At 50.0% G+C, this 16,401-nt stretch overlaps 1 protein-coding gene across 1 annotated transcript in view; it reads right to left on the bottom strand.

The window, feature by feature from the left end:
* The window catches only part of PLEKHH2 (pleckstrin homology, MyTH4 and FERM domain containing H2), a 417,559-nt gene extending 402,684 nt beyond the window's left edge, over nucleotides 1–14,875 (bottom strand). Inside the window, exon 1 of the mRNA XM_063918337.1 lies at nucleotides 14,730–14,875. The gene's annotated coding sequence lies outside the window, so the exon portion shown is untranslated. The remainder of the gene's footprint in view (nucleotides 1–14,729) is intronic.
* Between the last annotated feature and the right edge of the window lie 1,526 nt (nucleotides 14,876–16,401).

Raw genomic sequence — 16,401 nt, 5'->3', positions numbered from 1 at the left:
CGGCATACTGGGCACGAGAGTGTGGGGCCGCCGTCGGACCTGGCACCAGTTTCGGCACACTAGGCACTAGAGTGCGGGGCCGCGGGTCACCAATGGCACCAGTTTCGGCACACTGAGTATTATAGTTTGGGGCAGCGGGTCGCCCCTGGCACCAGTTTTGGCACATTGGGTACTAGAGTGTGGGGACGCCGCTTGCACATGGCTTCAGTTTCGGCACACTGGGCACTAGAGTGTGGGGCCGCAGGTCGCCCCTGGCACCAGTTTTAGCACACTGGGCATTAGAGTGTGGGGCCGCAGGTCGCCCATGGCACCAGTTTCAGCACACTGGGCATTAGAGTGTGGGGCCATCGATCACCCCTAGCACCAGTTTTGGCACACTGGGCACTAAATTGTGAGGCTGCCGGTCACCCCTGGCACAAGTTTCGGCACACTGGGCACTAGTGTTTGGGGCCGTTGGTCACCCCTGGCACCAGTTTCGGCACACTAGGCACTAGAGTGTGGGACCTCCGTTCTCCCCTGGCCCCAGTTTCGGCACACTGGGCACTTGAGTGTGGGGCCGCCGGTCGTCCCTGCCACCAGATTCGGCACACTGGGCACTAGAGTGTGGGGCTACCGGTGGCCCCTGGCACCAGTTTCGGCACACTGGGCACTAGAGTGTGGGGCCGCAGGTCGCCCATGGCACCAGTTTTAGCACACTGGGCATTAGAGTGTGGGGCCATCGATCACCCCTAGCACCAGTTTTGGCACACTGGGCGCTAAATTGTGAGGCTGCCGGTCACCCTTGGCACAAGTTTTGGCACACTGGGCACTAGAGTGTGGGACCTCCGTTCGCCCCTGGCACAAGTTTCGGCACACTAGGCACTAGAGTGTGGGACCTCCGTTCGCCCCTGGCACAAGTTTCGGCACACTGGGCACTTCAGTGTAGGACCGCTGGTCACCCCTGGCACCAGTTTTGGCACACTGGGCACCAGAATGTGGGGCCGTGGGTCGCCCCTGGCACCAGTTGCGGCACACTGGGCACTAGAGTGTGGGGCCGCGTGTTGCCCCTGGCACCAGTTTTGGCACACTTGGCACTAGAGTGTGGGGCCAACGGTCGCCCCTGGCACCAGTTTCGGCACACTGGGTACTAGAGTGTGGGGTCATCGGTCGCCCCTGGCACCAGTTTCGGCATACTGGGCATGAGAGTGTGGGGCCGCCGTCGGACCTGGCACCATTCCTACTGGGGCAAAGCTATGCGAGGGCGTGTCGATACAGTTGCGGTCTATGCAGCATTGGATGTAAGCGTAAATACTAGAGATGAGCGGGTTCGGTTTCTCTGAAACCGAACCCGCACGAACTTCATGTTTTTTTTACGGGTCCGAGCAGACTCGGATCCTCCCGCCTTGCTCGGTTAACCCGAGCGCGCCCGAACGTCATCATGACGCTGTCGGATTCTCGCGAGACTCGGATTCTATATAAGGAGCCGCGCGTCGCCGCCATTTTCACACGTGCATTGAGATTGATAGGGAGAGGACGTGGCTGGCGTCCTCTCCATTAGAAATTAGATTAGAAGAGAGAGAGAGATTGTGCAGAGTCAGACAGAGTTTACCACAGTGACCAGTGCAGTTGTTGTTAGTTAACTTTTATTTATTTTAATATAATATATCCGTTCTCTGCTATATCCGTTCTCTGCCTGAAAAAAAACGATACACAGCAGCAGCCAGTCACACAGTGTGACTCAGTCTGTGTGCACTCAGCTCAGCCCAGTGTGCTGCACATCAATGTATAAAAGGCAAAGCTTATAATAATTGTGGGGGAGACTGGGGAGCACTGCAGGTTGTTATAGCAGTAGCCCCCAGGAGTACATAATATTATATTAATTTAAAATTAAACAGTGCACACTTTTGCTGCAGGAGTGCCACTGCCAGTGTGACTAGTGGTGACCAGTGCCTGACCACCAGTATAGTAGTATATTGTTGTATGTATTGTATACTATCTCTTTATCAACCAGTCTATATTAGCAGCAGACACAGTACAGTGCGGTAGTTCACGGCTGTGGCTACCTCTGTGTCGGCAGTCGGAACTCGGCAGGCAGTCCGTCCATCCATAATTGTATTACAATATATACCACCTAACCGTGGTATTTTTTTTTCTTTCTTTATACCGTCGTCATAGTGTCATACTAGTTGTTACGAGTATACTACTATCTCTTTATCAACCAGTGTACAGTGCGGTAGTTCACGGCTGTGGCTACCTCTGTGTCGGCAGTCGGCAGGCAGTCCGTCCATCCATAATTGTATTATTATTATAATATATACCACCTAACCGTGGGTTTTTTTTCATTCTTTATACCGTCATAGTGTCATACTAGTTGTTACGAGTATACTACTATCTCTTTATCAACCAGTGTACAGTGCGGTAGTTCACGGCTGTGGCTACCTCTGTGTCGGCAGTCGGCAGGCAGTCCGTCCATCCATAATTGTATTATTATTATAATATATACCACCTAACCGTGGTTTTTTTTTCATTCTTTATACCGTCGTCATAGTGTCATACTAGTTGTTACGAGTATACTACTATCTCTTTATCAACCAGTGTACAGTGCGGTAGTTCACGGCTGTGGCTACCTCTGTGTCGGCAGTCGGCAGGCAGTCCGTCCATCCATAATTGTATTATTATTATAATATATACCACCTAACTGTGGTATTTTTTTTTCTTTCTTTATACCGTCGTCATAGTGTCATACTAGTTGTTACGAGTATACTACTATCTCTTTATCAACCAGTGTACAGTGCGGTAGTTCACGGCTGTGGCTACCTCTGTGTCGGCAGTCGGCAGGCAGTCCGTCCATCCATAATTGTATTATTATTATAATATATACCACCTAACTGTGGTATTTTTTTTTCTTTCTTTATACCGTCGTCATAGTGTCATACTAGTTGTTACGAGTATACTACTATCTCTTTATCAACCAGTGTACAGTGCGGTAGTTCACGGCTGTGGCTACCTCTGTGTCGGCAGTCGGCAGGCAGTCCGTCCATCCATAATTGTATTATTATTATAATATATACCACCTAACCGTGGTTTTTTTTTCATTCTTTATACCGTCGTCATAGTGTCATACTAGTTGTTACGAGTATACTACTATCTCTTTATCAACCAGTGTACAGTGCGGTAGTTCACGGCTGTGGCTACCTCTGTGTCGGCAGTCGGCAGGCAGTCCGTCCATCCATAATTGTATTATTATTATAATATATACCACCTAACTGTGGTATTTTTTTTTCTTTCTTTATACCGTCGTCATAGTGTCATACTAGTTGTTACGAGTATACTACTATCTCTTTATCAACCAGTGTACAGTGCGGTAGTTCACGGCTGTGGCTACCTCTGTGTCGGCAGTCGGCAGGCAGTCCGTCCATCCATAATTGTATTATTATTATAATATATACCACCTAACCGTGGTTTTTTTTTCATTCTTTATACCGTCATAGTGTCATACTAGTTGTTACGAGTATACTACTATCTCTTTATCAACCAGTGTACAGTGCGGTAGTTCACGGCTGTGGCTACCTCTGTGTCGGCAGTCGGCAGGCAGTCCGTCCATCCATAATTGTATTATTATTATAATATATACCACCTAACCGTGGTTTTTTTTTCATTCTTTATACCGTCGTCATAGTGTCATACTAGTTGTTACGAGTATACTACTATCTCTTTATCAACCAGTGTACAGTGCGGTAGTTCACGGCTGTGGCTACCTCTGTGTCGGCAGTCGGCAGGCAGTCCGTCCATCCATAATTGTATTATTATTATAATATATACCACCTAACTGTGGTATTTTTTTTTCTTTCTTTATACCGTCGTCATAGTGTCATACTAGTTGTTACGAGTATACTACTATCTCTTTATCAACCAGTGTACAGTGCGGTAGTTCACGGCTGTGGCTACCTCTGTGTCGGCAGTCGGCAGGCAGTCCGTCCATCCATAATTGTATTATTATTATAATATATACCACCTAACTGTGGTATTTTTTTTTCTTTCTTTATACCGTCGTCATAGTGTCATACTAGTTGTTACGAGTATACTACTATCTCTTTATCAACCAGTGTACAGTGCGGTAGTTCACGGCTGTGGCTACCTCTGTGTCGGCAGTCGGCAGGCAGTCCGTCCATCCATAATTGTATTATTATTATAATATATACCACCTAACTGTGGTATTTTTTTTTCTTTCTTTATACCGTCGTCATAGTGTCATACTAGTTGTTACGAGTATACTACTATCTCTTTATCAACCAGTGTACAGTGCGGTAGTTCACGGCTGTGGCTACCTCTGTGTCGGCAGTCGGCAGGCAGTCCGTCCATCCATAATTGTATTATTATTATAATATATACCACCTAACCGTGGTTTTTTTATACCACCTAACCGTGGCAGTCCGTCCATAATTGTATACTAGTATCCAATCCATCCATCTCCATTGTTTACCTGAGGTGCCTTTTAGTTCTGCCTATAAAATATGGAGAACAAAAAAGTTGAGGTTCCAAAATTAGGGAAAGATCAAGATCCACTTCCACCTCGTGCTGAAGCTGCTGCCACTAGTCATGGCCGAGACGATGAAATGCCAGCAACGTCGTCTGCCAAGGCCGATGCCCAATGTCATAGTACAGAGCATGTCAAATCCAAAACACCAAATATCAGAAAAAAAAGGACTCCAAAACCTAAAATAAAATTGTCGGAGGAGAAGCGTAAACTTGCCAATATGCCATTTACCACACGGAGTGGCAAGGAACGGCTGAGGCCCTGGCCTATGTTCATGGCTAGTGGTTCAGCTTCACATGAGGATGGAAGCACTCAGCCTCTCGCTAGAAAACTGAAAAGACTCAAGCTGGCAAAAGCACCGCAAAGAACTGTGCGTTCTTTGAAATCCCAAATCCACAAGGAGAGTCCAATTGTGTCGTTTGCGATGCCTGACCTTCCCAACACTGGACGTGAAGAGCATGCGCCTTCCACTATTTGCATGCCCCCTGCAAGTGCTGGAAGGAGCACCCGCAGTCCAGTTCCTGATAGTCAGATTGAAGATGTCAGTGTTGAAGTACACCAGGATGAGGAGGATATGGGTGTTGCTGGCGCTGGGGAGGAAATTGACCAGGAGGATTCTGATGGTGAGGTGGTTTGTTTAAGTCAGGCACCCGGGGAGACACCTGTTGTCCGTGGGAGGAATATGGCCGTTGACATGCCAGGTGAAAATACCAAAAAAATCAGCTCTTCGGTGTGGAGGTATTTCACCAGAAATGCGGACAACAGGTGTCAAGCCGTGTGTTCCCTTTGTCAAGCTGTAATAAGTAGGGGTAAGGACGTTAACCACCTCGGAACATCCTCCCTTATACGTCACCTGCAGCGCATTCATAATAAGTCAGTGACAAGTTCAAAAACTTTGGGTGACAGCGGAAGCAGTCCACTGACCAGTAAATCCCTTCCTCTTGTAACCAAGCTCACGCAAACCACCCCACCAACTCCCTCAGTGTCAATTTCCTCCTTCCCCAGGAATGCCAATAGTCCTGCAGGCCATGTCACTGGCAAGTCTGACGAGTCCTCTCCTGCCTGGGATTCCTCCGATGCATCCTTGCGTGTAACGCCTACTGCTGCTGGCGCTGCTGTTGTTGCCGCTGGGAGTCGATGGTCATCCCAGAGGGGAAGTCGTAAGCCCACTTGTACTACTTCCAGTAAGCAATTGACTGTTCAACAGTCCTTTGCGAGGAAGATGAAATATCACAGCAGTCATCCTACTGCAAAGCGGATAACTGAGTCCTTGACAACTATGTTGGTGTTAGACGTGCGTCCGGTATCCGCCGTTAGTTCACAGGGAACTAGACAATTTATTGAGGCAGTGTGCCCCCGTTACCAAATACCATCTAGGTTCCACTTCTCTAGGCAGGCGATACCGAGAATGTACACGGACGTCAGAAAAAGACTCACCAGTGTCCTAAAAAATGCAGTTGTACCCAATGTCCACTTAACCACGGACATGTGGACAAGTGGAGCAGGGCAGGGTCAGGACTATATGACTGTGACAGCCCACTGGGTAGATGTATGGACTCCCGCCGCAAGAACAGCAGCGGCGGCACCAGTAGCAGCATCTCGCAAACGCCAACTCTTTCCTAGGCAGGCTACGCTTTGTATCACCGCTTTCCAGAATACGCACACAGCTGAAAACCTCTTACGGCAACTGAGGAAGATCATCGCGGAATGGCTTACCCCAATTGGACTCTCCTGTGGATTTGTGGCATCGGACAACGCCAGCAATATTGTGTGTGCATTAAATATGGGCAAATTCCAGCACGTCCCATGTTTTGCACATACCTTGAATTTGGTGGTGCAGAATTTTTTAAAAAACGACAGGGGCGTGCAAGAGATGCTGTCGGTGGCCAGAAAAATTGCGGGACACTTTCGGCGTACAGGCACCACGTACAGAAGACTGGAGCACCACCAAAAACTACTGAACCTGCCCTGCCATCATCTGAAGCAAGAAGTGGTAACGAGGTGGAATTCAACCCTCTATATGCTTCAGAGGTTGGAGGAGCAGCAAAAGGCCATTCAAGCCTATACAATTGAGCACGATATAGGAGATGGAATGCACCTGTCTCAAGTGCAGTGGAGAATGATTTCAACGTTGTGCAAGGTTCTGATGCCCTTTGAACTTGCCACACGTGAAGTCAGTTCAGACACTGCCAGCCTGAGTCAGGTCATTCCCCTCATCAGGCTTTTGCAGAAGAAGCTGGAGGCATTGAAGAAGGAGCTAACACGGAGCGATTCCGCTAGGCATGTGGGACTTGTGGATGCAGCCCTTAATTCGCTTAACAAGGATTCACGGGTGGTCAATCTGTTGAAATCAGAGCACTACATTTTGGCCACCGTGCTCGATCCTAGATTTAAAGCCTACCTTGGATCTCTCTTTCCGGCAGACACAGGTCTGCTGGGGTTGAAAGACCTGCTGGTGACAAAATTGTCAAGTCAAGCGGAACGCGACCTGTCAACATCTCCTCCTTCACATTCTCCCGCAACTGGGGGTGCGAGGAAAAGGCTCAGAATTCCGAGCCCACCCGCTGGCGGTGATGCAGGGCAGTCTGGAGCGACTGCTGATGCTGACATCTGGTCCGGACTGAAGGACCTGACAACGATTACGGACATGTCGTCTACTGTCACTGCATATGATTCTCTCAACATTGATAGAATGGTGGAGGATTATATGAGTGACCGCATCCAAGTAGGCACGTCACACAGTCCGTACTTATACTGGCAGGAAAAAGAGGCAATTTGGAGGCCCTTGCACAAACTGGCTTTATTCTACCTAAGTTGCCCTCCCACAAGTGTGTACTCCGAAAGAGTGTTTAGTGCCGCCGCTCACCTTGTCAGCAATCGGCGTACGAGGTTACATCCAGAAAATGTGGAGAAGATGATGTTCATTAAAATGAATTATAATCAATTCCTCCGCGGAGACATTGACCAGCAGCAATTGCCTCCACAAAGTACACAGGGAGCTGAGATGGTGGATTCCAGTGGGGACGAATTGATAATCTGTGAGGAGGGGGATGTACACGGTGATATATCGGAGGGTGAAGATGAGGTGGACATCTTGCCTCTGTAGAGCCAGTTTGTGCAAGGAGAGATTAATTGCTTCTTTTTTGGGGGGGGTCCAAACCAACCCGTCATATCAGTCACAGTCGTGTGGCAGACCCTGTCACTGAAATGATGGGTTGGTTAAAGTGTGCATGTCCTGTTTTGTTTATACAACATAAGGGTGGGTGGGAGGGCCCAAGGATAATTCCATCTTGCACCTCTTTTTTCTTTTCTTTTTCTTTGCATCATGTGCTGATTGGGGAGGGTTTTTTGGAAGGGACATCCTGCGTGACACTGCAGTGCCACTCCTAGATGGGCCCGGTGTTTGTGTCGGCCACTAGGGTCGCTTATCTTTCTCACACAGTCAGCTACCTCATTGCGCCTCTTTTTTTCTTTGCGTCATGTGCTGTTTGGGGAGGGTTTTTTGGAAGGGACATCCTGCGTGACACTGCAGTGCCACTCCTAGATGTGCCCGGTGTTTGTGTCGGCCACTAGGGTCGCTAATCTTACTCACACAGTCAGCTACCTCATTGCGCCTCTTTTTTTCTTTGCGTCATGTGCTGTTTGGGGAGGGTTTTTTGGAAGGGCCATCCTGCGTGACACTGCAGTGCCACTCCTAGATGGGCCCGGTGTTTGTGTCGGCCACTAGGGTCGCTAATCTTACTCACACAGCTACCTCATTGCGCCTCTTTTTTTCTTTGCGTCATGTGCTGTTTGGGGAGGGTTTTTTGGAAGGGACATCCTGCGTGACACTGCAGTGCCACTCCTAGATGGGCCCGGTGTTTGTGTCGGCCACTAGGGTCGCTTATCTTTCTCACACAGCTACCTCATTGCGCCTCTTTTTTTCTTTGCGTCATGTGCTGTTTGGGGAGGGTTTTTTGGAAGGGACATCCTGCGTGACACTGCAGTGCCACTCCTAGATGGGCCCGGTGTTTGTGTCGGCCACTAGGGTCGCTTATCTTTCTCACACAGTCAGCTACCTCATTGCGCCTCTTTTTTTCTTTGCGTCATGTGCTGTTTGGGGAGGGTTTTTTGGAAGGGACATCCTGCGTGACACTGCAGTGCCACTCCTAGATGGGCCCGGTGTTTGTGTCGGCCACTAGGGTTGCTTATCTTACTCACACAGCGACCTCGGTGCAAATTTTAGGACTAAAAATAATATTGTGAGGTGTGATGTGTTCAGAATAGGCTGAAAATGAGTGTAAATTATGTTTTTTGAGGTTAATAATACTTTGGGATCAAAATTACCCCCAAATTCTATGATTTAAGCTGTTTTTTAGGGTTTTTTGAAAAAAACACCCGAATCCAAAACACACCCGAATCCGACAAAAAAAATTCGGTGAGGTTTTGCCAAAACGCGTTCGAACCCAAAACACGGCCGCGGAACCGAACCCAAAACCAAAACACAAAACCCGAAAAATTTCAGGCGCTCATCTCTAGTAAATACGCCTGTTTTCAGGCATTACATTTGCTGGCTGCTGCAAGTCTGCATTGATTTCAAGTATCAAACCAACGGTAAGATGTACTAAGTCATATAAAAGATCAAGTGGAGAGAGATAAAGTGCCAGCCAATCAGCTCCTGACTTTTTTTTAAAACAGCCTGTAACATGGCAGTTATGAGCTGATTGGCTGGTACTTTATCTCTCTCCAAGGCTTAGTACATCTTACCTAAGTGTAGGAATTAAGGGCCTAATTCAGAGTTGATCGCAGCAGCAAATTTGTTAGCAGTTGGGCAAAACCATGGAGGTCATTCCGAGTTGATCGCACGTAGCAACTTTTTGCTGCTCGTGCGATCAACAGGAGTGTATTTTAGCATAGCAGGGCTGCAGTCGCTTGTGCAGCCCTGCTATGCTAAAAAAGTTTTGTACAGAACAAGACTAGCCCTGTAGTTACTTACGCTGTGCGATCGATCCAGCGATGAATGTCCCGGATTTGACGTCAGACATCCGCACTTCAAACGCCAGGACACGCCTTCGTTCGGATCTCCATGCCCGGAAAACGGCAAGTAGATGCCGCGGAACGCCTCCCCGCTATCAATCTTCTTGCGATCCTGCTAGCGATCACTTTTTTCTTTATTCTGGCCACTGCCCGGCAACGCAACGATGCGCGTGCGCAATGCGGCCGCCACGCATGCACAGTTCCAACCCGTTCACACCGCAGCGATGAACCGCTGCGTGTGAACGGATCGGAATGACCCCCCATGTGCACTGCAGGTGGGGAAGATATAACATGTGCAGAGAGTGTTAGATTTGGGTGGGGTTTGCTCAAACTGAAATCTAAATTGCAGTGTAAAAATAAAGCAGCTAATATTTACCCTGCACAGAAACAAAATAACCCACCCAAATCTAAAGCACTCTGCAAATGTTATATCTGCCCCACCTGCAGTACAGAGCCGGATTAAGGGGGGGGCCCGGGGGATACGTACCCCGGGCCCCCCTTTCCAAAAGGGCCCCCTGCTACACCGCAGATCGGATCTCTCTTCCGATCCGATCTGCGGTGCTGTGCTCCCCGGCTCCCTTAGAACAGATTGACATGCGGACGAGCGTCCGCATGTCAATCTGCGGTCTCCTCTCCCTCCCTGCTGTGTTGGAGGGACACGGAGCGCATCGCGCGTCTCTCCTGTGTCCCTCTCTGGCTCTCCCCCGGCCGGTCTAAGGAAGTGCCGTTCGTGAGCTCTGATTGGCTCACGAACCGGCACTTCCTGTATTAGACCAGCCAGGGGAGAGCCAGGAGGGACACAGGAGCGATGCGCTCCGTGTCCCTCCAACACATGGGGGGGGGGGAGCAGGCACTTGGGGCATATACCTGGCACTGTGGGGGGGCAGATCTGGCACTGGGGGCATATACCTGGCACTATGGGGGGCAGATCTGGCACTGGGGGGCATATACCTGGCACTGTGGGGGGGAAGATCTGGCACTGGGGGCATATACCTGGCATTGTGGGGGGCAGATCTGGCACTGGGGCATATACCTGGCACTGTGGGGGGCAGATCTGGCACTGGGGGCATATACCTGGCACTGTGGGGGGGCAGATCTGGCACTGGGGGCATATACCTGGCACTGTGGGGGGAAGATCTGGCACTGGGGGCATATACCTGGCACTGTGGGGGGCAGATCTGGCACTGGGGGGCATATACCTGGCACTGTGGGGGGGGAGATCTGGCACTGGGGGCATATACCTGGCACTGTGGGGGGCAGATCTGGCACTGGGGGCATATACCTGGCACTATGGGGGGCAGATCTGGCACTGGGGGGCATATACCTGGCACTGTGGGGGGGGAGATCTGGCACTGGGGGCATATACCTGGCATTGTGGGGGGCAGATCTGGCACTGGGGCATATACCTGGCACTGTGGGGGGCAGATCTGGCACTGGGGGCATATACCTGGCACTGTGGGGGGCAGATCTGGCACTGGGGGCATATACCTGGCACTGTGGGGGGAAGATCTGGCACTGGGGGCATATACCTGGCACTGTGGGGGGCAGATCTGGCACTGGGGGGCATATACCTGGCACTGTGGGGGGGGAGATCTGGCACTGGGGGCATATACCTGGCACTGTGGGGGGCAGATCTGGCACTGGGGGCATATACCTGGCACTGTGGGGGGCAGATCTGGCACTGGGGGCATATACCTGGCACTGTGGGGGGCAGATCTGGCACTGGGGGCATATACCTGGCACTGTGGGGGGCAGATCTGGCACTGGGGGCATATACCTGGCACTGTGGGGGAAGATCTGGCACTGGAGGCATATACCTGGCACTGTGGGGGAATATCTGGCACTGGGGGCATATACCTGGCACTGTGGGGGAATATTTGGCACTGGGGGGAGCAGGCACTGAGGGGGCATATGTGGCACTGGGGGGGGGGTATATGTGGCACTGGGGGGCATGTACCTGGCACTGTGGGGGAATATCTGGCACTAGGGGCATATACCTGGCTCTGTAGGGGAATATCTGGCACTGGGGGCATATGTGGCACTGGGAGCATGACCCTAGCAACAAGCACTACCCCCTAGCAATGAGCATGACACCCAGTGCATGAAACCCCTGGCAACGAGCATGACACCCTGAGCATGAAAACCCCTGGCACCATGCATGGAACCAAGAGCATGAAACCCCTGGCAACGAGCAGGTAATTTAAAAGTAATTAGAAGCCTTACTGTAGAACTTAATATGTAATGGGCATTACGGTGTGTGGCATAATGTATCACGGACATTGCGGTGTGTGTCATAATGTATCAGGCATTACGGTGTGTTGTATACTATATCATGGGCATTGTGGTATGTGGTATAATGTCTCAGGATCATTGTGGTGTGTGTCATACTGTGTCACAGACATTGTATGTGCTATAATGTATCAGGGGCATTGCAATGTGTAGCATAATGTATCACGGACATTGCGGTGTGTGTCATAATGTGTCACAGACATTGTATGTGCTATAATGTATCAGGGGCATTGCAGTGTGTAGCATAATGTATAACGGGCATTGCGATTCCTGTCATAATGTGTCACAGGCATTACGGTGTGTGGCATAATGTGTCTGGGGCATTACAGTGTGTGCATATTGTGTCATGTGCATTATTGTGTGTGGAATAATGTCTAAGGGCCATTGCAGTATGTGGAATAATGTATACTGGGCATTACTATAAGGAGGAAAAATGACAAATAATGTAAGGGGCATGAATCAGGATTATTTTTCTTTCCTGTGGTGGCCAACGTATGGGCGTGCAGGTTGCAAAACTGGGGTATAAGGTATTCTTTTCCTGCAATGCCACGCCCTCCACGCAAAGCCACGCCCATTTCGACAAAGCCACACACCCTTTTTGCCGGCGCGCGCCTGCGGCATGCACATTTTTCTACCTTTGCTAGTGCCAATTACGGGGGGTATGGGGGGGGGCGCCGAAGGATTTTTTGGCTTGGGGGAGAAAAATTTCTAGTTACGCCACTGGGCTCAGCTGTCCAATAATGTATCAATGAAACAGCCTGCGTGCCCAGCCAATGACTGAGCTCAGCTGTCCTGTCTGTGCGCCCGCTGCTGCAGTGAGGACGGGATCCGGGGAGCACAGCACCGCAGATCGGATCGGAAGAGAGATCCGATCTGCGGTGTGGCAGGGGGTGTGCTGCTTGGGGAGGCAAATATATATATATATATATATATATATATGTATATATATGTGTGTGTGTGTATATATATATATATATGTATATGTGTGTGTGTGTATATATATATATATATATATATTTTTTTTTTTCTTCTGCCTTCTCTATTAGGGGCCCCACTCTCTTAAGTGCCCCGGGCCCCCCATGGTCTTAATCCGGCTCTGCTGCAGTACACATGGTTTTGCCCAACTGCTAACAAATTTGCTGCTACGATCTGTTCTAAATTACCTCCTGAGTTCATAACAGTGTATGAGTGGTGCAATTGCACAGGGTGCATGGCCCTGTGGATGGCACCATCAATACCCCATGGAACCTGTATGTTGCTTGCAGGGTGCCTTCTAGCACTGCTACTAAGCTGCCTGGAGCATCTTATGATGCTCTGCCTAGAGCCCGAGACCACACTCCCTAGGTGGGATGTCATGACATCACAGGTTTAGGGGGCGTAGTCGATATAAGATGGCATAGAGCCCTGCTCTGGCCCTGGTAGGGGGATGGTTTCGGAATCCCGGCGCTTGGGATGCCAGTGGTTAGAGTACCGACACCTGGTAAGAATTCTAAGCCTGCCCCTCTACCCCCCTAATCCTATCTCTCACTCTCCGCAGCCTTACCCCCTCCCCTTAATGCCCAACCCTAACTCTTCCTTTTCATGCCTAACCCTAACCCCCCTCTGCTTCCTAACCCTAACCCTCCCTCTAGTGCCTAAACCTAAGTTCCCCCCTCCAGCAGCCTAACCTTGCCCCTCCCCATCATTATAACGATCGTGATGCCGGCAGTCAGGATTCCGTCATCATCATTATCATCGATGTCGTTATCCCGGTGTCTGTCTTGTGACCAGTGTCAGGATTCCAGTGTCGGTATTCTGACTGCCGGCATCCACAACGCCAGTATGCTAACCAGTTCCCCTGGTAGGAATAGGTATGGGGGGCACCGCAAGATGCTTTCCTAAAATTGAGGCATCTTCTCCTGCAAAATCAAATCGAGTTCTTGCTGATCAGTCACATAGCTACAGTACCTGTGCCCAGGGCCGGATTAATAATGGGGCGGATGGAGCTGCAGCTCCAGGCCTCCCCATCAAGCACTGCCACCTTACATGATACAGTATAATATGCAGAAATATAACAATAGGTAGGTACCATCAAATGCGCACACTGCCAAAGCTGCCTGTAAAGAGCACACATGTAAAGAGAACCTCACTCCTTAACTAAACAAAGCAATCAAAATGTTTAATGTCCTTTCTATTGACACTTATTATTGAAATCAGTCACTATATAATAGAATGCTACATCCCTTATTGTATAAGGACGCCTCCTCTTCTCCGACCACAGTGCAGTTGTGGGTTTGTCAGAGCATATGGAGCCTGTTACTCTCTTCTTCTTCACAATCTCCCACAAGACGTTATAGTCAGATGCATAAAATAGGTGAGAGACAAAAACGTATTTTGGACCTTATTCAGCTTCAATTGTGGTTTTGATAAATGAATACAGGGCAAGGCCGCCCAGCGTGCCAATGGCCACCTGCGATGCGTTCGCAATTCAATTGCAATCACACTACTGAATTAGGGATGTGCAGCCTGGCTGCGAAGGCAGGGCAGAACGTCAATGTTACACGTTGCAGCGGACACGTGTGGCGTCATGCGGCCACCCCAAAAATGGCCCAGACCCGCCCCTGTTTACTCTGCACCACTCCCGCAATACCAGTTCGCCACCCGCGACTGCCCTGTGAATGCCTCTGCCTGTCAATCATGCAGAGGCATTCGCATTACTGAGGTGCAATCGTCATGTGATTCATACTGAATAGGGTCCACAGTGTAGTACGTTTTAATCTAAACATGCAGGTTTTCAAAGGTATAAAAAAAGAAATTCCACACATAAAAGATAAGCATTCTACATGATGGGGTGACTAAAGCTGCAATTACCGACTGTGCATGAAAACCAGTGTAAATTAGCTCTCTGTATAGATGTTTAAATAAATACCTGCTGGTGTCTCGGCTCACAACCACGGCATAGCTCCCAGTCAGACAATGGCTCCAGAATCCTTCACCATCTACCGGATAATCCACACAAAGGCCAGGAATAGTGTGTGAGATGCATCATCGCTTGGAAAGTGATAAAATGGAGAGTGGAAAAGTACCAGCCAGTCAGCTCCTAACTGTCAATTTTCAAAAACAGCCTGTAACATGACAGTTAGGAGCTGATTGCTGATTGGCTGGTACTTTTTCTCTCTCCATTTTATCACTCTCCAAGCGACGATGCATCTAGCCCAGTGGGCTATCCTCATCTCCTTCACAGATTTAAATACCAAATCTAACCAATCATCTGTAGTATAAGTAATTTTGCTATACACAACACACCTGCCTAATCAGGGCTGCCTCTCAGTGCGGAACATCCCGCAACAATCCAGAGGCAAACGCAGGATTTCTAGAAGGGGGGTCTCCAAATGCAATCTGAAGTCTCCCACAACATTGGAGCAAGTGCGGGAGCAGTGCCGTTTCTAGTGGAGGGCGAGCCGTGCAACCGCACCGGGCGCCCGCCGCTGCACTTTGTGTGTCCTTATCTCCTCTCCTCCCTCTTCCCGAGCGCTCCTGCTCGGGGGGCGGAGTTTCGCGGAATGACACGTTTGCATCGTGACGTCATGCCGCAAACGCGCCATTCCGCGAAGCCCCCCCCCAGCAGGAGCGCTAGGGAAGAGGGAGGAGAGAAGATAAGCCTGGAAGGAGGAGGCGGCCAGCGCGAGGGACATGAGGCGGGAAGATGTAAGTATTATCTCTATCTCTCTCTCTCCCCCTTCCTCCCCCCCCCCCCCACTTGCCACCTGCCTGCCGCACTGTGTAAAATGGGGATAACTGCCTTCCGCACTGTGCAAACTGGGGGCACCTGCCTACGTACTGTGTAAAATGGGGATATCTGCCTGCCGCACTGTGTAAAATGGGGGCACCTGCCTGCATACTGTGTAAAATGGGGATATCTGCCTGCCGTACTGTGTAAAATGGGGATACCTGCCTGCCGCACTGTGTAAAATGGGGATATCTGCCTGCCGCACTGTGTAAAATGGGGACACCTGCCTGCGTACTGTGTAAAATGGGGATATCTGCCTGCAGCACTGTGTAAAATGGGGACACCTGCCTGCCGTACTGTGTAAAATGGGGGCACCTGCCTGCGTACTGTGTAAAATGGGGATATCTGCCTGCCGCACTGTGTAAAATGGGGGCACCTACCTGCGTACTTTGTAAAATGGGGATATCTGCCTGCCGTACTGTGTAAAATGGGGATACCTGCCTGCCGCACTGTGTAAAATGGGGATATCTGCCTTCCGCACTGTGTAAAATGGGGACACCTGCCTGCGTACTGTGTAAAATGGGGATATCTGCCTGGCGCACTGTGTAAAATGGGGACACCTGCCTGCCGTACTGTGTAAAATGGGGGCACGTGCCTGTCGCGCTGTGTAAAATGGGGACACCTGCCTGCCGCACTGTGTAAAATGGGGATACCTTCCTGCCGCACTGTGTAAAATGGGGTTACCTGCCTGCCGCACTGTGTAAAATGGGGATACCTGCCTGCCGCACTGTGTAAAATGGGGACACCTGCCTGCCGCACTGCGTAAAATGGGGGCACCTGCCTGCCGTGCTGTGTAAAATGGGGGCACGTG

Source organism: Pseudophryne corroboree, chromosome 4, assembly GCF_028390025.1.
Source record: "Pseudophryne corroboree isolate aPseCor3 chromosome 4, aPseCor3.hap2, whole genome shotgun sequence".
Taxonomy (NCBI): domain Eukaryota; kingdom Metazoa; phylum Chordata; class Amphibia; order Anura; family Myobatrachidae; genus Pseudophryne; species Pseudophryne corroboree.
This window is presented reverse-complemented; position numbering and strand designations above follow the sequence as displayed.